Consider the following 21,184-nt stretch of genomic DNA (forward strand, 5'->3'; position numbering starts at 1 on the left):
TAAGGATGTAAAGCCTGAAACGTTGGGTTTTATTTCACATTCATTGACATAAATACAGTTTTACAGCTTTATTGATTGATGTGAGTTGAAGGTTTTCCAGTGAATATTTTCTCCAGATGGTTTGAAACCCCAGATTTTTCTTTTAATACCATAATAGTTTAAAGCTTTACATGACAGAGACCCATCATGCACAATTTGTCATCTAATGTTTGCTACATGATGACTAGCTAATGTTTGCTACATGATGACTAGCTAATGTTTGCTACATGATGACTAGCTAATGTTTGCTACATGATGACTAGCCAATGTTTGCTACATGATGACTAGCCAATGTTTGCTAAATGATGACTATCTAATGTTTGCTACATGATGACTAGCTAATGTTTGCTACATGATGACTAGCCAATGTTTGCTACATGATGACTAGCTAATGTTTGCTACATGATGACTAGCCAATGTTTGCTACATGACTAGCTAATGTTTGCTACATGATGACTAGCCAATGTTTGCTACATGATGACTAGCTAATGTTTGCTACATGATGACTAGCCAATGTTTGCTACATGATGACTAGCTAATGTTTGCTACATGATGACTAGCCAATGTTTGCTACATGATGACTAGCTAATGTTTGCTACATGATGACTAGCCAATGTTTGCTACATGATGACTAGCTAATGTTTGCTACATGATGACTAGCCAATGTTTGCTAAATGATGACTATCTAATGTTTGCTACATGATGACTAGCTAATGTTTGCTACATGATGACTAGCCAATGTTTGCTACATGATGACTAGCTAATGTTTGCTACATGATGACTAGCCAATGTTTGCTACATGACTAGCTAATGTTTGCTACATGATGACTAGCTAATGTTTGCTACATGATGACTAGCTAATGTTTGCTACATGATGACTAGCCAATGTTTGCTACATGACTAGCTAATGTTTGCTACATGATGACTAGCTAATGTTTGCTACATGATGACTAGCCAATGTTTGCTACATGACTAGCTAATGTTTGCTACATGATGACTAGCTAATGTTTGCTACATGATGACTAGCTAATGTTTGCTACATGATGACTAGCTAATGTTTGCTACATGATGACTAGCCAATGTTTGCTACATGATGACTAGCTAATGTTTGCTACATGATGACTAGCTAATGTTTGCTACATGATGACTAGCCAATGTTTGCTAAATGATGACTATCTAATGTTTGCTACATGATGACTAGCTAATGTTTGCTACATGATGACTAGCCAATGTTTGCTACATGATGACTAGCTAATGTTTGCTACATGATGACTAGCCAATGTTTGCTACATGATGACTAGCTAATGTTTGCTACATGATGACTAGCCAATGTTTGCTACATGACTAGCTAATGTTTGCTACATGATGACTAGCTAATGTTTGCTACATGATGACTAGCCAATGCCAATATAACATGTTAAGCTTGTTAGCAATAATAGGAAACTAGTATTGTTGTTATGTGTTCAATGTGTCGTATTGGTTACTGGCCCAGTCCAAGGTGTGTGTGTGTGTGTGTGTTACTCGCGTATTGAGCGAGTAACGTGTCAGATAGAGTCAAGGTGACAGCCGAGGGCCCTGACTGCGGGTCCATCTACAGGCGAGAAAGAGTGGGCGTGTCCCTCTGCTCTCTGATTGGTTGGAAACTAACTCTGATGTCACTCGTGTCCAGCTTCTGGTTTGACCCGGTCTTATGTGCTTCCTGTCTGCTTTGTGGGTGTGAATGGTTCTGGAGGAGGTCCTCGAGGCTCACCTTTGCTGCTGGGGTCCATCTCGTTGGACCAGAACCGCTTCTGGATCCGGTGGCTTCCTCATCCTCTCTTCTTCCTCCTGCTGCCTCCTGACCTCCAGCAGCTCCATCTGGAAGCAGAACTGGACCGTCAGCGCCAGTGGAACCGGTCCGGGCAGGACCCCGCCCGCCCGGCGCCCTGCTCACCGTGGTCAGCCGCTCCAGGGCGGAGAAGCGCTCTTCCCAGGTGGCGGCGGACTTCTCGAAGGCCTCGTGGCGCTTGATGAGCTTCTCCACCTCGTCCACGCTGCGGCCCAGCTCCCGGCTGGACAGGTAGGGCTCCTGGCCCAGCAGCCAGGCCTCGGCCACGCCCGCATCCCGCGAGAACTGGTGCACCTCCAGGACTGGGGAGGAGCAGGAGGGTTAGGGTGGCTCTGATTGGCCGCCGCGGGGTAAACAGGAAGTGTCTTACTGAGGCGGAGCCACTCCCAGCGGTCCTCCCACTTGTCGATCATCTCCTTCCTCTTGTCGGTGAGCTGCAGCAGCTTCTCCTTGATCTGGACCACAGGAAACACAGAACACAAACTCAGCCTGGACCCACCAGAACCAAAACCCTCAGGCTGCAAACAAGAAAAGTATTCATGCCCCTCGTCAAGGTTCCCTCTACTCCTCGGTTCTGCCTCAGTCGGCCGCCCCTCCGGTTCCCCTCGCCTCACCTCCTCTGAGGCGAAGTGCTTGCGGGCCAGCAGCGCCTTGCCCAGCTCGATGCAGGCCGTGAAGCTGTCGTTGCGGGCGTCGATCTCCGCCTTGATGCCCTGATGGTTGTTCATCAGCAGCTCCACGGAGGAAACGTCTCTGGACCCACAAACACCCCGTCAGTTGACTCCCGGCGCCGTCTGAGCGGCGATGGAGGTGGACCTACCTCGGCTTCTCCTGGGCCTCGATGAGCCGGATCACGTCGTCCATCCAGAGCATCAGGTCGCGGACCATGCTGAAGAACCGGAACTTGTCCCCGGTGTCGAGGAGGCGGAGCCTGCGTCCGTCGCAGGCCTCCAGGAGGCTCCTCCACGCCTCCAGCACTTCACCCTCCCGTCGCTGAATGTCGTCGGCTTTGTCTCCGGCGTACGCCGACTGCAGGCGCGCGGCGTCCTCCTGAAGCTGCCTCACCTGCAACCAGACACAAAGCTGCTGTCTGCGTTCTTCAGACACTCTGCCTGCTCCCGCAGGCCGTGTTACCTGTGTTCCCAGCGCCTGGATGTCGTGTTCGAAGGTGTTGTGCATCCTCTGCAGCGTCTCCACTGTGTTCTGGTCCCGACCGACTTCCTCCGGCAGCTTCTTCTGCTTGTCGGCGATGCGTCCCAGGATCTCCTTGGCGTCGTGGTAGAACTTGTGAAGCTCGAAGGAGGCGGCGAGGATCTGCGTCCGGGTGTCGATGAGCTCCAGCAGGTCGGCCCACGCCTCGTTCAGCCCGTCCTTCCACTCCGCCACCGTGGCCGCGTCGCCGTGCCCGGCGTTGATCAGCTCGTCCGCCAGCCGATTCACGGCGTCCACCCTCCTGCCCGATGTTCCCGGTGTCCCGTGCAAACTCCCGGAAACGTTCCTGCAGCATCTGAAGCCACGGAGCGTTCACCATCGCGGCTCCAACCCAGGAGACTTCACCTGCAGACCGCACGACCACAGGAACTTACCGTGACGTGTTCGTAGTCCTGGCCCAGCTCGTGAGATCGGCCACCACCTCCCGTTCGGCGATCCACTGCTCCAGGTCGTCCACCTCCCTGTTGAGCTGGAAGAGGCGGAGCCTCTCGTCCAGCTTGCCCCGCCTCTCCTCAGACAGGTCCTTCAGGCCGGCGTACAGCTTGTCCACCTGAGACTGGCGCATGCTGATCCGCTCGCTGGCAGACAAACCGGGGAGCTGGGTTAGGAGGCAACTGGTACGCAGATTTTTCACAATAAAAGCCCTGCTGAAAACCAGTTCCTGTCTAGTAAAATGCACATCAGGAGACTCCTCTATTTTCTGAGAGCATGAACAACAGCTGTTGTCATAAATGAGGGCGAAGCTTCAGTTCAGGCCAAAGCTGCGTGCTGTTCGGCTGCACATCAATACAAACAGGAGCAGAGACAACCTGTCCGGGTGTCCGGCGGCCACCAGTCCTCGGCTGGTCTTGGACAGCTGATGGACGGTCTCTGCGTAGTCCTCCACGGCCTGCTCCATGATCTGATGCTTCTTCAGCATGGTCACGGCGCTCTGCTCGTCCTGACCACAACACGGGACGGTTGACAAGTGACTTGAGGAACTTTCCAGGCTGAGCAGCTCGCCACACTCACCTTGGCTTTGTCCTCTGACATCATGTAGAGCTCCTGTTCACTCATCCAGGCCTCAGCCTCAGCGCCGTCAAAGTAGTACTGCTGAGCCTTGTGGGCCTCCTCCAGTCGGCCGTGCCGCTGCTCCACCTCCTCCATCAGCTCCTTCCACAGCTGCTGCAGGTCGGCCAGGCGCTGCCGGATCAAGTCGCTGTTGGAGGACCTGTCCTGCAGCAGGCTGCGGCTGCGCTCCATGATGTCGTTGATGCGAGGCTGATGGCCCTGGATCTCCTTCTGCAGCGTCTGAGGACACATGGACCGCAGAGGACACATGGACCGCAGAGGTCAGGGTGCAGCAGGGAAACTGCAGAAGCTCAGGAGCAAAGAAGTCACCTGGTTCTTCTTGATGAGCAGCTGGACTGTCTGCAGGTTGTGTCCATGCTCAGTGGATGTGGCCACTGGCATCCTCTCCTGGGCCCAGAGCTGCAGGAAGGAAGGACACCAGTTACTGCCACGCAAGCAGCAGGTGGGGAGGGTCAGTGGTAAACCTCTGGAGGACGAGTATGTTGGTGCACGTACAATCTCATCCTCCACATCACGGTTGAACTGATGGACCTCTCTGGATGCCATCAGGAAGTCCCTGCGACGCCGCAGCGGCTCCAGCAGCCCCTGGAACTTCTTCTCCACCACCTGTCTCCTCCCGTCCACCTCATCTGTGTCCTTCACCTCTTGACCAAGGGCCTTCACTTGGCTCTGCAGCTCCACCACCTCCCTCTGGCGCACATCCACCTGGTTCTCCAGCATCTGAGCAGGAGGCAGACATCAATCCGCAGCCCTCGTTCAGAAGGACATGACATTCGTAGAGACACATCAGGCAGCTCTACCTGCTGCTTCTTCAGAAGAATGTTGACAGACGTCAGGTCTTTGCCGTAGTCGTCGGACTGGATCTGGCCCTCCAGGCTGCCCAGCCACTTGTCCAAGTCGGCACAGCTCTGTGTGAACAGCTCGGCCTTGTTGGCGTCAAACAGACCCTGAGCTTTGGTCTGAGTGGTGGACTCCAGCTTCTCCCACAAGCTGTGGAGTGACGCCAGCTTGTCCTTCACCACCGCCTCCGTCTCTGGCTTCTCTGACACCAGCAGCGTCCCGTCCTGACGTCAGGAGGAACCAGGAAGATCAGGTCTGTGCTGCTAGCAGCAGGGCTAGTGGATTAGCCTCATGGTGATATTTGACAAGTTATTCAGAGAATTAGGAAACGTTAAGAAGAAATAATTCAGCCTTTTCCTCCAACTGTTTTAGCTGTTTGCATGTTCCTATATTCACACACACACTGATACACACACACACACTGATACACACACACACACACACACCCCGACACACACACACACACACCGACACACACACACTGATACACACACACACACACACACACTGATACACACACACACTGATACACACACACACACACACACACACACACACCCCGACACACACACACACACACACACACCGACACACACACACTGATACACACACACACACACACACACTGATACACACACACACTGATACACACACACTGATACACACACACTGATACACACACACACTGATACACACACACACACACACACACACACTGATACACACACACACTGATACACACACACACACACACACCCCGACACACACACACACACACACTGATACACACACACTGATACACACACACTGATACACACACTGATACACACACACTGATACACACACTGATACACACACACACTGATACACACACACACACACACACACACACTGATACACACACACACACACACTGATACACACACACACACACTGATACACACACACACACACACTGATACACACACACACACACACACACACTGATACACACACACACACACTGATACACACACTGATACACACACACACACTGATACACACACTGATACACACACACACACAGAGCTCTGGCTGGGTGTGTGTATCAGTGTGTGTGTATCAGTGTGTGTATCAGTGTGTGTGTGTGTATCAGTGTGTGTATCAGTGTGTGTGTGTATCAGTGTGTGTGTGTGTGTGTATCAGTGTGTGTGTGTGTATCAGTGTGTGTGTATCAGTGTGTGTGTGTGTGTGTGTGTGAACGCCTCTATAAGCTTCGATTGAGGCCAACAAACAGAACCACTCACTGTAGTCAGGTGTCATTTTGCTTTGTTAGCCTGTAAGGATAGCATGAAGAAATGGACCAGCTGGCCCTGACCCTCACCCTGACCCTGACCCTGACCCTGACCCTGGCCCTGACCCTGGCCCTGACCCTGGCCCTGACCCTGACCCTGGCCCTGACCCTGACCCTGACCCTGACCTGACCCTGGCCCTGACCCTCACCCTGACCTGGCCCTGACCCTCACCCTGACCCTGACCCTCACCCTGACCCTGACCCTGACCCTGACCCTCACCCTGACCCTGACCCTGACCCTGACCCTGACCCTGACCTGACCCTGGCCCTGACCCTCACCCTGACCCTCATTTAGAACAGTTAATGCTCCACAGCGCTGGCTCTGCTGTCACTGCCTGAGGTGATGAAGGGGAGGCTGACCTCGCCGCCGATGGCAGCGTTCTGACAGGAAGAGGATTGTTGGTGGAAAATCACCAGAAATGACAAAAAGCTGAATGGAGTGTTGGAGAGACTGACAAACATTCAGAATAAGGAATAAAACTATGAGCTGTTGACTCAGCTGTGACCGATTCAGCTAAAGCGCCGTAACTCTGAGCATCAAGTTGTCTGAACTTCACACCTTTACACCCTGCAGTACCTTCTGGATCTTGTCCAGCCACTCCTTGTTGGACTGCAGCTCGGCCATGAAGGCCTGGTGCTTCAGCCACTTGCTGTGCAGGTTCCTGGCCTCGTCGTACGTCATGTCCTGAGCCGTCAGCATCTTCTCACTGATCCATAAAGACAGCTGCAAAGAGACCCAACAGAACCTCATCCTCTGAGCCCTTTCGCTCCGTCTCAGACTTTCTGAGCCGGTTCTCTGGAAATGTTGGGCTAACGTGCTTCTGAAGGGCTGACCTCCTGGCAGTCCTGCAGGAACTTCTGCAGATCGCGGTTGTCCTTCAGTCTCATCAGCAGCTCCACTGCTGCCTCTCGGTTCTTCTTGTGCCTGGAACAAGAAGAAACAGCAGGTGTCTCTACAATCAGGCTGCAGGTGAAGCAAACAGGTAAACGCCTTCAGAAAAAGCCACAACTCCACAGTCCGGCTGCTGAACACAGAGTCCTCATGCTGCCGACGGCGGCTCCGTTCAAACGGACGCAGCTCTCAAGCTACCTGTCGTCGATGGAGGCCGCTCTCTCGAGGATGCGCTCGGCGTTGACGTTCCCGTCACCGGCCAGCCTCCTGCCCGCCTCCACCACACCGTTGATCTTTTCCTCGTTGGCGTCCATGGTGGTCATGAAGTCCTCCTGCTTCTTGATGGCGGCCTCGGCGCCCTCCAGGGTGGTCGGCATCTCGGTGTGGGCCAGGACGTATTCCTGGAGAGAGGACAAGCTGGACGTCTGGAGGCGGTTCTGTTTCAGAACAGCCGAGACATTGGGCGCTCACAGGTCCCGGTTCTGGACTTACCTGGTTGTTGAGGAAGGCCTCGGCCTGCTTGGTGTCCCTCAGGAACAGCTGGTAGGCGTGGGACTGGGACAGCAGGCTCTGCCGGTTCTCCCACATCCTGTGCAGCTCGTTCCAGCCGGTGTCGAGCGCCTGCAGCCGCTGCCGCAGGAACATGTACTGGGCGTCCGCCTGGCCCTGCGTCACCATGTCCCCCATGTCCCTCATCTTCTGGTAGTCCTCCTGTAGTTGCGGATCTCGTTCTTGATGTTCTCGTGTTGGGCCATCAGCTTCTCGGCCTCGGCCAGCGCGTTGGGCATGTCCTCCGAGGCGATGGCCGTCTGCGTGCGGGACAGCCAGGACTGGAAGTCGTCCAGCTCCCGCAGGAACTGCTGCAGCTTCCTGGCTTCGCCAGAGACTCCTCGCGTGTTTTCAGAGTATTCTTCATCTCGTCCCAGACGGCGGTGATCTCAGCCAGCCGGTCTGTGATGGCGCTGGCCTGGTCAGGATGCTCCTCAGCCAGCCTCTGGGCTTCGCCCCGCAGGTCACGCAGCTTGTCTTCGATGGCCGCCAAGTCTCGCTCCATGCCGGTCAGCTTCCTCTGCAGAGCCATGACCCCGGTGAGGTCGTTGCCCAGCTCCTGGGTGGACTCGATTAGTTTGGTCTTTTCTTTGATCCAGGATTTGGTCTCGTTGCAGTCGAGATGATAGTTCTGTACACCCAGAGCAGAGTTCAGGGACTCCTTCTTCTGGTCCACCAGGTCTCGGAACTGGCTCCACCTGCAGACAGGAGGTCAGACAGTCTAAAGGTGTGTCCAGTTTCAGGTCTGCATTGTAGCTTTAAGGTTCTTTCTTTCCTTTATGTACCTGTTGTTCAGTTTGTCCTGCTGAGTCTTGATGTTGGTCTCGCTCGGATGGCCGTTGTTGATCAGCTGTCGGGCGATCTGGTTCACCACAGCAACGCGAGACGCTTGGTTGTTCATCTCTGGCTCCAGATTTCTCAAACCTGCAGAGTCACATCAGATCTGTGCAGCCTGACAGAGATCCGGGACGCATGCAGTCAGTCCCTCAGCTTACCTGTGCTGTATCACCTCCAGGTCCTCCAGTTTCTCAGGAATCTCCATGCTGTTCAACCACTGCTCCTTCTCGTCGATCCAAACCTGGCAGGCGTCAGCCTCGCTCATCATCTTGTAGAGAGCCAGTGCATCCTGCAGCGCCTGCTTCCTCAGCTTCGTGAGCTCGGACACTTCCTTGTAGCGCTCCTCGATGCCAGCGAGGCGGCCCTGCACGTCCTCTGACTCCGCCTCCTCTACGGGCAGCAGAGCGACTTGCTCATGCAGAGAGTCGATGACGGAGCGGTAGCTGGCCACCTCTGCCGCAGCGTCCTTGTGCTTCCTGACCAGAGCCTGGGTGGAGAACTCATCGTGGCCCGTCTCTCCACTGGAGACGATGCGCAGAGCGTCCAGCGTCCAGGCGTCCGCGTCGTCTGCGTCGGCCTGAAAACTGGTGCGTGGCCAGAGCTTCCTCCAGTCTCTTCTTTCTCCCTGCTGCAAGCTGCTCCAGCGCCGCCCACTGAGCCTGCAGGTATGAGATTCGCTCCTGGATCTTGGCAGAACCAAAGTGACCCGCGTCCACCATGGCCTGGCCCTCGGCGACGGTGTGCTGCAGGTGTCCGGCCCGACCGCTCATCTCGTCCTCCAGGGCCGCTGCTGACTCAGCAGGCGCAGCGCCCCGGTCAGGTCCTTGCCGTGCTCCGTGGAGGACAGGATCTGCTCCTTCTCCCGGATCCAGCCCTCTTCCTCCGCCATTTCCCAGAAGAACTTCCAGAGTCGGCGGGATTCCTCGAGACGTGCACGGCGCTCGGCGGCCAGCTGGGTCAGCTCCTGGTAGCAGAACTCCAGGTGGGCCACCCGGTCCTGGATGACCTGAGGGTCACAGGGCTTGTAGCCTGGAGAACAAAGTGTTTTCATCAGGAATCTGTTTCAGCTTGTGTGACGACTTCTGCAGACTTCAGCTGATTTCAACTAGTCATAAATCAATGCATTTATGAATAGTTCATAAGCTTCTTCAGGACAGGTCTGCTGTGGTCATTTCAGGTCAGATTCAAAAGCATTAAAAGGCATTGAATTCATCAATCTAAGGCCTTAATTAGCCTTAAAAGTCTTAATTTGATTTTTAAGCTGTTTCTGTACTAATCAAAATAATTTACCAGAGAACAAAAAATCATTGTGAATAGAAATGATTTCTACAGGCGTCTAAAGAAAATGCAATGAATGAACATCCAGCAGCCAATCAGAGGAAACGATGTTCTTAATCTTAATGTTGAACAAAATGACCTGATAAAAGATGTTCAACACATTTAAACTGATCTATTTGCAAACAGACTGAAATTAAACTTCAGCAGCGCCGCCGCCACCGCCACGGTGCCGCCGCCACGGTGCCGCCGCCACGGTGCCGCCGCGGTGCCGCCGCCGCCGCGGTGCCGCCGCCGCCGCGGTGCCGCCGCCGCCGCGGTGCCGCGGTGCCGCCGCCGCCGCGGTGCCGCCACCGCCACGTGCCGCCGCCACGGTGCCGCCGCCGCGGTGCCGCCGCCGCGCGCAGCGCCGCCGTCGCGCGCGGCGCCTTCAGGAGAACGGGACATCAGAGTTTCATCCAGAAGTGGAAAAAATGAAGTTCCAGATCATTTTAATGCCACACAAATATGGGGCAGAAACATGGATTATATCTTTAAATAGACCTGAGTATTGATTTATTGATTAACAGAAATGACAAAAATAAAATCCAAACGAGTCAGACTGAAAAGTATTGTTGATTGGATTGAACAGCCTCATGACATCAACACTGACATGAATATATGGAATAAATATATATTCCATATTATATCAGGTAAAATCTAATCAAAAACATAAGTAAATAATAAGTTCCTTCCTGCTATTGTCCGTAAAATATATTATTCTTAGTGTTAGTTGGTCTGAAACTTTAACAATATTATTTGACCTTTTATCTGAAAACAATGACTGTTTATTCTTGCCATACAGTCCTGTGTTATTATTGCTCAACAGGTCTTGCCATACAAGTTTATTCCTTTGTATTTCATTTAGTTTTTTAGTTTATTCTTATTATTTTGTTCTTCATTTGTCTCCATTTAGTTTTCTTGGATAGTTTTCTGCTCTCTTGGTTTATTGCTGTCTTCTTCAGTTTCGTTGCTGGTTTGATTTTATCCTTAGTATTGATCACCAGTCATCAATACTCATCATCACTGATTGTGATGATGAGTATTGATTTTGCCCTGGATTCTCTGATCCTGATTGTTGCTCCGTTCTGCATCCTGGTTCTCGTGTTTCTGAGTTACTGGGATAAAATCCAAACTATTTGGATTATTTCTGAGTTATTATCCTGGTGATGTTCTGATTGTGTCTCTGTTTAAAGGGCCGTTCTGCGCAGTTTGATCCCAGCCTCTACACGCAGGGCGAATCCTCTGAGCCGAGGAGTCGAAATGACTCCGATTGTTAAAATCCACGGAAGCTGAACCGTCAGAACCGGAGCGGGAAAAAGGAACCTGCAAAGTGTGTGAGAGACAGGAAATACAAGCAGGAGTGAAAGCAGCAACTTGCAGTCACAACACTGGGAAGAAAGGTCAGGATTGGACGCAGAAACGTTTCTGCAGAGATATTCCACACTGAAGCCGGAGGTCATGATGGGATGCTGCCTGGTCCAAAATGAGATTCTTACGTTGAGGCTGGGCTTCATCAGAACGCAGAAGAGTCGTTTCAAATGAATTTCGTTTGTTTTTCAATTTGGAAAGTGGTTGAAAAATGTTAACTTTTACATCGGACCAAACCTTTGACATTTTTTTAACTTCTTTCTAGTTGTATTTCTGTTTGTGTGTATTGTGAAGTTGGTCCTAAATTAATTTCAGGCAGTACTAAAAAAGTATTGAAAAGCCTTAAATTGAATTTGCCGTAAGCTGCAGAAGGCCTGCTACTGCAAGTTTGGAAATATTTCAACTTGTGTGCAAATTTCATCCCCACTGAAATGGACTGAAAATCTTCAGCATTCAGCAAAAGCTTTATGGACTTTGGCAGCTTCTGACTTCAACCTGGAAACCTGGAAACCTCTTTCAACTCTTTAGCGAGTCGCAAGCCGTCCATTACCTTCAGATGACTCAACTCTCTGATATCCTTCATAGTTTTTTCTAAAATCACAATTTACATTTGATGCTATTTTTGGTCATTTTCAGTTTTACAGAGTGCAATCTGGTAACTGATGCTTTTCAAACTTCAACAGTTTTTCTCCAGCAGATTTTCTAATTTCACTAAAAATGAAAGTTACACCTGTTAGCATCGCATTATGGTTTTAGCGTGTCAGCCTTCCTCTAGGGAAACGTTTTCAGTGGCTCATATGGGGGGATTTTCCTGCCATAATTCCAGCGCACACATTTTCATTTTGAAAGCAGGATTTGATGTTTTTCTTCTCAAAACTTCTGATGCTTGAACTCCAAACTTTTTCTCCACGCGTCCAAACCCGTCTCTCTGCTCGGATCAGATCTGGTCTTGCTAACCTCTCTGCTGGCTGGCCAATCATTTTCTGCTTGGAACAGAAAGTACTGTTGCCTGGCAACCTCTCAGCAATCAGAATGCAAGCTGGGTGCGTTTGTTTCCTTCGAGTGGGTGAGGCCGTGGTGACTGGCAAGCATCGATCAATAGCTACTCCTTCATGCGATTCATTTGCAATGTGGAGACAGAGTGAAACATGGTGTTGAAAATGACTGTCATTGTGGCTGCAGTGCTGAGGAAGAAGCAGCACAGCTATTAGCCGCTATTAGCAGCTAATAGCGGCTAATGGCGGCTAATTGCCTCTCACTCGGGACAGACAGGCTGCGGTCCGGCTGCAGAAACGCTGTCGCCATAAAGTCTCCACAACATGAAATATGTTGCTGAACATATTAGTGCTGCAAGTTCTGCATGTACCAGCTGTCATGACAGTGCTGTTAGTTGCTGTGTTAGTTGCTGTGTTAGTTGCTGTAGTTGCTGTTAGTTGCTGTTAGTTCCTGTGTTATTGCTGTGTAGTTGCTGTGTTAGTTTGCTGTTAGTTCCTGTGTTAGTTGCTGTGTTAGTTGCTGTGTTAGTTTGCTGTGTTTAGTTGCTGTGTTAGTTGCTGTGTTAGTTGCTGTTAGTTGCTGTTGGTTTGCTGTTAGTTGCTGTGTTAGTTGCTGTGTTAGTTGCTGTGTTAGTTGCTGTTAGTTGCTGTGTTAGTTGCTGTGTTAGTTGCTGTTAGTTGCTGTGTTAGTTGCTGTGTTAGTTGCTGTTAGTTGCTGTTGTGCTGTTAGTTGCTGTGTTAGTTGCTGTTTTAGTTGCTGTTAGTTGCTGTTAGTTCCTGTGTTAGTTGCTGTTAGTTGCTGTGTTAGTTGCTGTGTTAGTTTGCTGTGTTAGTTGCTGTTAGTTGCTGTTAGTTGCTGTGTTAGTTGCTGTTAGTTGCTGTTTAGTTGCTGTGTTAGTTGCTGTGTTATTTTGCTGTTAGTGCTGTTAGTTGCTGTTAGTTCCTGTGTTATTTGCTGTTAGTTGCTGTGTAGTTGCTGTGTTAGTTGCTGTGTTAGTTTTGCTGTTAGTTGCTGTGTTAGTTGCTGTTAGTTGCTGTTAGTTGCTGTTTGGTTGCTGTGTTAAACCGTTTCCTCGCTCTGCATCACAAAACACAGAATCGGAGCTAAAAAAAAATCAATAAAGCAGCGACAAGTGGAAACGTTGATGTCCTGATGACACCAGCCATCCTCAGCGCAGGGGTCAGAGGTCAGTAACACTTTAAAGAGTCAAAGCTACTGATTCTTATCCGATTGATGGGTTTTCCTATAATGTTGCTATGCTGATGTAGGACAGACAGACAGACAGATGGGTTACAAACGCAGCCAGCAGAGATTTCTGTCGGCTGAGATTTGATCTGAGCAGAGAGACGAGTTTTAAGCGCGAGGAGAAAGCTTTGAGGAAGCAGAGTGAATGTTTGAGACATGATGTCTCTGGAACGACGGCAGAGATTTAAACCCCCCAGACTGTCGGAGCGAAGCTGACGGATCGTTTTCTGCTTTGGAAGGAACAGCAGTCGTTCTAGTTAAAGCAGCCGTTCTCCTCCAGGTGGCGCTCATGGTGAAGGCGTGGTGCCACATGTGGCCAGAGCTGCTCACCGCTGTCGGCCACTGAGTTCTTGTTGGCGTTGTTGACGACGGCCTTCACCCTGTCGGCCTGGATGGCGATGTCGGCCTCCACCAGAGCGTGTTTCTGCAGCAGGTCCTCCACGCCCAGCAGGTGCTTCCCGTAGTCCTGGGACAGCAGCAGCATCTGGAAGACAGACGGGGGTTAGAGCTGGGATCCCGGTCTGGGATCCCGGTCTGGGATCCCGGTCTGGCCTGAAGGCGCGTTCCTCTGCCTGCCTTCATCTCGTCCATCCAGTCCATGATGTGGAGCATCTCCTGGAAAACCCTCTGCAGGCCCAGGTTCATCTCCAGCCGCTGGCGCCGGGCCTTCAGCAGCTCCAGCAGGTATTCCCACAGCCGGATCACGTTGTCCTTCCTGGCCGCGACGCGCTTGATGTCATGGTAACGCTCCGCCTCCAGCTCCTTGGCCACGGCGACCACCGCCTGAACGCGCTCCTCGTACGCCGCGATGTCCGTCTCGATGGCCTCGTGCTTCTTGGTGGCCGCCTCCACGGCCTGCAGGTCGAAGCCAAAGTTGTCCTGCAGCCAGAGGGGAGGGCAGGTGAGGAGGGCGGGACAGGTGAGCTAAAGGTGAACTGCAGCAGAGCTCTGCTTACCTGAGACACCAGCCTCTGGTTCTCGCTCAGCCACGTCTCCCTCATGGCTGCCTTGCGGTCAAAGCGTCTGGCCAGCTGCTCCAGCTTCTCCTGTCTGATCAGCTCCGTCCGAAGAGCCAGCTCCCTCTCGTGCTCCGCCTTCTCCAGGCGTTCCCAGGCCTGATGGAGGAGCAGACGAAGACTCTAAATCCGGACGGCTTTCGGAGAACGGCGGGCGGTGGCGGCGCTCACCTTGTTGATGTCTGAGATGAGCTTCCCTTCGCGGGGCATGTAGACCTTCTGGTTGTTGGCCCTCATCTTGCTCTGGATGGTGAAGAGCAGAACCTCCAGGTTCCCTTTCTCTGTGAACCTGAGAGGACAACAGACTCAGTGTCTGACCGGCTGCAGTTACCCGGAGCGGCGGCTCCACTCACTTGGGCGGTTTCTCCACGGTGCGGTACGTGTTGAAGGCCTGCAGCTGCTGCTGGACGCCCGCAGCGAGTTGGCGAACTTCCTGTTGTTGAGGATGATGATGGTCTGTTCGATCCACTCCAGCAGGTCCGACGCCAGAGACTCGTACTTCTCGATCATCTTCTCCGTCTCGATGGCGTTGTCCAGAACCTGGATAACAGAACCTGGATGACTCAGGTGAACCGACAGCAGAGCGGAACCGGATTCACCGGAAATCTGACCCAAAGGGTGAAGAAGGAACCAGGGCCTTGGTACCGGTCTCTTGGTACCGGTCTCTTGGTACCGGGCCCTTGGTACCGGGCCCTTGTTACCGGGCCCTTGGTACCGGACCCTTGGTACCGGTCTCTTGTTACCGGACCCTTGGTACCGGACCCTTGCTGAGGAGCTGGTGACTACCTGCCCCTCTCTGATTGGTCCAGTTCTGTTCTGTACCTCACCTGGTTGAAGAATCTCAGCTTTCTGAAAGTGAAGGTCCGTTTGGGTCAATATTCTGACCAGATTCCTCTAAAGCAGCAGGAAACAGGAGAGTGGACCGGATCCGGCGCTTCATTCAGACCCGTCTGGACCAGAACCTAGTCCCCTACAGAACACGACTGGACCTTAAATCCTGGATTACTTTCTGTTTTCAGTCCTGTTCTTTATCAGTGTTCATGTCCAACCGTCTTTGTGTCCAAAAAGATTCTCTGAGGAAAAGAGTTCAGGTTCTTGTAGCAGTTAAAACTCTGAGCCCATTGGTCCTGGGAAAGTAATATAGTTCTGGCTGCCGTGTTAGACCCAGGAACCGGTTCCTTTAGTTAATTCAGTGACTGCTGAGAACCAGTCTGCTGTGGTTTGGGTGAAGCGCAGCGCTGCAGGCTCCTACCTTCCCGATGCGTTTGCCCTCCACCTTCAGCGCCTTCATCTTGGAGAAGTAGTGGTAGTAGGTGACCACGTAGTGATGACAGACTTCTCATCAGGATGGTCCACGCTGATATCTGCAGACAGACACAGCAGCCCGGGTGAGCGAGGTTCAGCCAGGGAACTGCTTGTTGCCTGGCGGTCAGACGGGTCAGAACCTTCTGGTCCAGCAGCTTGGTGAGGCCCAGGTGCTGCTCCGCCAGGTTGAACGCATTCTGCAGGTTGTAGTGAGCGTTGGACTTCTTCAGCTTGTCGAAGTCGATCAGGTCAGGTCTAAAACACCAGACAGGTTTTTCACAACACACCTGTACCACACCTGTCCAGGTGTCCAGGAGGAGGAGGGTACCTGTGTTTGTGGATGAGGGCGTTGAAGGCCATGCCGTCTCTCCAGCTGGTGCTGAAGTTGTGAATGTTGACGTTGGAATAACTGCAGAGGAACAGCTGAGGTCAGAGACGGCCCGATCCAGCAGCGTCACCTGGTTACCTGCGCAGGTGAAGACTCACCCGGCCGTCTTCATCTGGCACCACAGGAGCAGGGCGTCCTTGGCCGATCGCTTCTCCTTGTTGTCTTCGGTCTCGACACTGATGTCCTGGATCTGAGGGCGGGACAGCAGACGCGTCAGGGCCGCCCGTCTCACCTCCACCTGTCTGCAGCCTGATGGGGCGTGGCTCTGTTACCTGGAAGCGCAGGATGATGGTCCAGATGAGGCCCAGAGTGAGTCGGTGGTTGCCGTCGACAATGTCGTGGGATCCCATGTTCTCCAGGTGAACCCGCTGCTCCTTCAGGAACTGCAGCGCTTTGTCCACGTTCTCCAGGCAGTGGATGCGCATCCGGCCTTTGGTGGGCTTTGGCTGCAGAGAAACAAGGGAATGTAGTCCCTCTGCTGACCACTAGGGGCCGCTGGTTATTGTAAACCCTGCAGTCCCTCTGCTAACCACTAGGGGCCGCTGGTTATTGTAAACCCTGCAGTCCCTCTGCTAACCACTAGGGGCCGCTGGTTATTGTAAAGATGTGTCAAGATGGCTGCTTGGTAACTATGGCATGCCAGCCCTGCTTATCAGAGGGGCAGTAAAGCGTTTAGCAGACCCTAAACACAGTACAGGAAGTGGAGTGTAACAGAACCTCAGGACAGGGTTGAGGGAACTGGATGGGAGCCCCCTTATCTGGATCCAGAACCCGCCGCTCTGACTGCTAACAGCAGCAAAACAGGAAATGGACGCGCCTGGAAGAACTGAAGCGAAGCGGCGTCTAACCCAGGGAGGGATTTTAGGCTCCACCCACTTCTTGGGTTCCAGATCAAGTGGAACCAGAGAAGAACCAGAACCAGCTGGTCGAGGTTGTAGTGCATGCAGACTAAATTACCCAGCATCCCCAGGGGCCTGCAGGTTCTGGAGGGGCCCCGAAAGCATGGATTCATGGCTCAGTGCCCAGTTCAGTGTCAGACGACTGGAGTTCAGCAAACGCCTGAAATCAGCCAGGCCCCCACTGACCCCTAGGAACCAGCGGCCCTCACCAGCCCCTAGGAACCAGCGTCCAATACTGACCCCTAGGAACCAGCGGCCCTCACCAGCCCCTAGGAACCAGCGACCCCCACTGACCCCTAGGAACCAGCGGCCCTCACCGACCCCTAGGAACCAGCGACCCTCACCGACCCTAGGAACCAGCGGCCCTCACCGACCCTTAGGAACCAGCGGCCCTCACCGACCCTAGGAACCAGCGGCCCCAGCGGCCCCCACCGACCCCTAGGAACCAGCGGCCCCCACCGACCCTTAGGAACCAGCGGCCCTCACCGACCCTAGGAACCAGCGGCCCCCACCGACCCCTGGGAACCAGCGGCCCTCACCAGCCCCTAGGAACCAGCGGCCCTCACCGACCCCTGGGAACCAGCGGCCCTCACCGACCCCTAGGAACCAGCGGCCCTCACCGACCCCTGGGAACCAGCGGCCCTCACCAGCCCCTAGGAACCAGCGTCCCCTACTGACCCCTAGGAACCAGCGGCCCTCACCGACCCTAGGAACCAGCGACCCCTACTGACCCCTAGGAACCAGCGGCCCTCACCGACCCCTAGGAACCAGCGACCCTCACCGACCCTAGGAACCAGCGGCCCTCACCGACCCTAGGAACCAGCGGCCCCCCCGACCCCTGGGAACCAGCGGCCCTCACCAGCCCCTAGGAACCAGCGTCCACTACTGACCCCTAGGAACCAGCGGCCCTCACCAGCCCCTAGGAACCAGCGACCCCCACTGACCCCTAGGAACCAGCGGCCCTCACCGACCCCTAGGAACCAGCGACCCTCACCGACCCTAGGAACCAGCGGCCCTCACCGACCCTTAGGAACCAGCCCCTCACCGACCCTAGGAACCAGCGGCCCCCAGCGGCCCCCACCGACCCCTAGGAACCAGCGGCCCCACCGACCCTTAGGAACCAGCGGCCCTCACCGACCCTAGGAACCAGCGGCCCCCACCGACCCCTGGGAACCAGCGGCCCTCACCAGCCCCTAGGAACCAGCGGCCCTCACCGACCCCTGGGAACCAGCGGCCCTCACCGACCCCTAGGAACCAGCGGCCCTCACCGACCCCTGGGAACCAGCGGCCCTCACCCCTAGGAACCAGCGTCCCCTACTGACCCCTAGGAACCAGCGGCCCTCACCGACCCTAGGAACCAGCGACCCCTACTGACCCCTAGGAACCAGCGGCCCTCACCGACCCCTAGGAACCAGCGACCCTCACCGACCCTAGGAACCAGCGGCCCTCACCGACCCTAGGAACCAGCGGCCCCCACCGACCCCTGGGAACCAGCGGCCCTCACCAGCCCCTAGGAACCAGCGGCCCTCACCGACCCCTAGGAACCAGCGACCCCCACCGACCCCTAGGAACCAGCGGCCCCCACCGACCCTTAGGAACCAGCGTCCCCTACTGACCCCTAGGAACCAGCGGCCCTCACCAGCCCCTAGGAACCAGCGGCCCTCACCGACCCTAGGAACCAGCGGCCCTCACCGACCCTAGGAACCAGCGGCCCTCACCGACCCCTGGGAACCAGCGGCCCTCACCGACCCTAGGAACCAGCGACCCCCAGCGGCCCCCACCGACCCCTAGGAACCAGCGGCCCCCACCGACCCTTAGGAACCAGCGGCCCTCACGACCCTAGGAACCAGCGGCCCCCACCGACCCCTGGGAACCAGCGGCCCTCACCAGCCCCTAGGAACCAGCGGCCCTCACCGACCCTAGGAACCAGCGGCCCTCATCGACCCCTGGGAACCAGCGGCCCTCACCGACACCTAGGAACCGCGACCCCCAGCGGCCCCCAACGACCCCTAGGAACCAGCGGCCCCCACCGACCCTTAGGAACCAGCGGCTCCCACCGACCCTAGGAACCAGCGGTCCCACCGACCCCTGGGAACCAGCGGCCCTCACCGACCCTGGGAACCAGCCCTCACCGACCCCTGGGAACCAGCGGCCCCCACCGACCCCTGGGAACCAGCGGCCCTCACGACCCTAGGAACCAGCGGCCCTCACCGACCCTAGGAACCAGCGGCCCTCACCGACCCTAGGAACCAGCGACCCTCACCAGCCCCTAGGAACCAGCGGCCCCCACCGACCTGGGAACCAGCGGCCCTCACCGACCCCTGGGAACCACGGCTCTCACCGACCCCTGGGAACCAGCGGCTCTCACCGACCCTAGGAACCAGCGGCCCTCACCGACCCTAGGAACCAGCGGCCCTCACCACCCCTAGGAACCAGCGTCCCTCACCGACCCTAGGAACCAGCGGCCCCCACCGACCCCTGGGAACCAGCGGCCCCTACTGACCCTGGGAACCAGCGGCCCTCACCGACCCCTAGGAACCAGCGGCCCCCACCGACCCCTGGGAACCAGCGCCCCTACTGACCCCTGGGAACCAGCGGCCCTCACCGACCCCTAGGAACCAGCGGCCCTCACTGACCCCTGGGAACCAGCGGCCCTCACCGACCCCTAGGAACCAGCGGCCCTACTGACCCCTGGGAACCAGCGACCCCCACCGACCCCTAGGAACCAGCGTCCCCTACTGACCCCTGGGAACCAGCGACCCCCACCGACCCCTAGGAACCAGCGGCCCCACCGACCCCTAGGAACCAGCGACCCCCACCGACCCCTAGGAACCAGCGGCCCTCACCGACCCCTAGGAACCAGCGACCCCCACCGACCCCTAGGAACCAGCCCCACCGACCCCTAGGAACCAGCGACCCCCACCGACCCCTAGCCCAGCGACCCCACCGACCCCTAGCCCCCCCCCTGGAAACCAGCGGCCCTCACCGACCCCTAGGAACCAGCGGCTCTCACCGACCCCTAGGAACCAGCGACCCCCACCGACCCCTAGGAACCAGCGACCCCCACTGACCCCTAGGAACCAGCGTCCCTACCGACCCCTAGGAACCAGCGACCCCCACTGACCCTAGGAACCAGCGTCCCCTACCGACCCCTAGGAACCAGCGGCCCTCACCAGCCCCTAGGAACCAGCGTCCCTACTGACCCCTGGGAACCAGCGGCCCTCACCGACCCCTGGGAACCAGCGTCCCTCACCGACCCCTGGGAACCAGCGGCTCACCGACCCTAGGAACCAGCGACCCCTACTGACCCCTAGGAACCAGCGGCCCTCACCCCCTCTCTCCAGACAGAACCTCCAGCAGCTTGATGAGCATGCGGCCGTCCCTCAGGTCCAGGTAAAGGTCGGTGATCCTGCAGGAGACTCTGGACAGGTGGGAGTTGACCCACTTGGTGAAGGTCTTCTTCTGGACCGCTTCACGTTCATCTGGGTGGACAGAGACACAAACTGGTCAGAACCGTTCATTCAGTAGATGCTCCTGGCTCGGTCCTGGACTTCGGAGCTTTACACTGAATCCAGGAAGAGGAACCGGATCGGGTTGTTGGTTCTGATTTCGCAACAGGAAGTGTTCCTTCGTGGAATAGAACCATCAACTCTAGAACCATAGCGACAGACATAAAATATTTGATGAACAGAATCCTGATGTTTAACATTTTCCTAACGAAGCCGGTTCTGGAGAATCAGATGACACAATTTGAGTTTCATCCAACTTTAGCACAGATTAAATCGGATCAATTTAATTGAGATCTGATGACAGTCGATGATGTCATCGCCGCCGCAGACAGACGTCTACAAGGAAGACAACACCTGCAGGCCGAGCCGGGGGCGCTCCAGAGGAGTCGTCCCAGAACCGGGCCGACCCAAATATCAGTACAAACGGTTCCGCAGAGAAACCAGTTGATACTGAACCCAGTTAGAGGGAACCGACCCAACCTGCAGAACCTGCAGTCAGGGTTCCCCCTCACCTTGCAGCTGCTTGAAGCGGCCGTCCAG

General features: G+C 54.9%; 1 pseudogene; it reads right to left on the bottom strand.

Annotated features, from left to right (window-relative positions):
* Nucleotides 1-21,184, bottom strand: part of LOC129356055 (spectrin beta chain, non-erythrocytic 1-like) — a 33,144-nt pseudogene that overhangs the window by 6,299 nt on the left and 5,661 nt on the right.

The sequence above is a fragment of the Poeciliopsis prolifica genome, unplaced genomic scaffold, assembly GCF_027474105.1.
Source record: "Poeciliopsis prolifica strain line A6 unplaced genomic scaffold, Auburn_PproV2 SCAFFOLD154, whole genome shotgun sequence".
Taxonomy (NCBI): domain Eukaryota; kingdom Metazoa; phylum Chordata; class Actinopteri; order Cyprinodontiformes; family Poeciliidae; genus Poeciliopsis; species Poeciliopsis prolifica.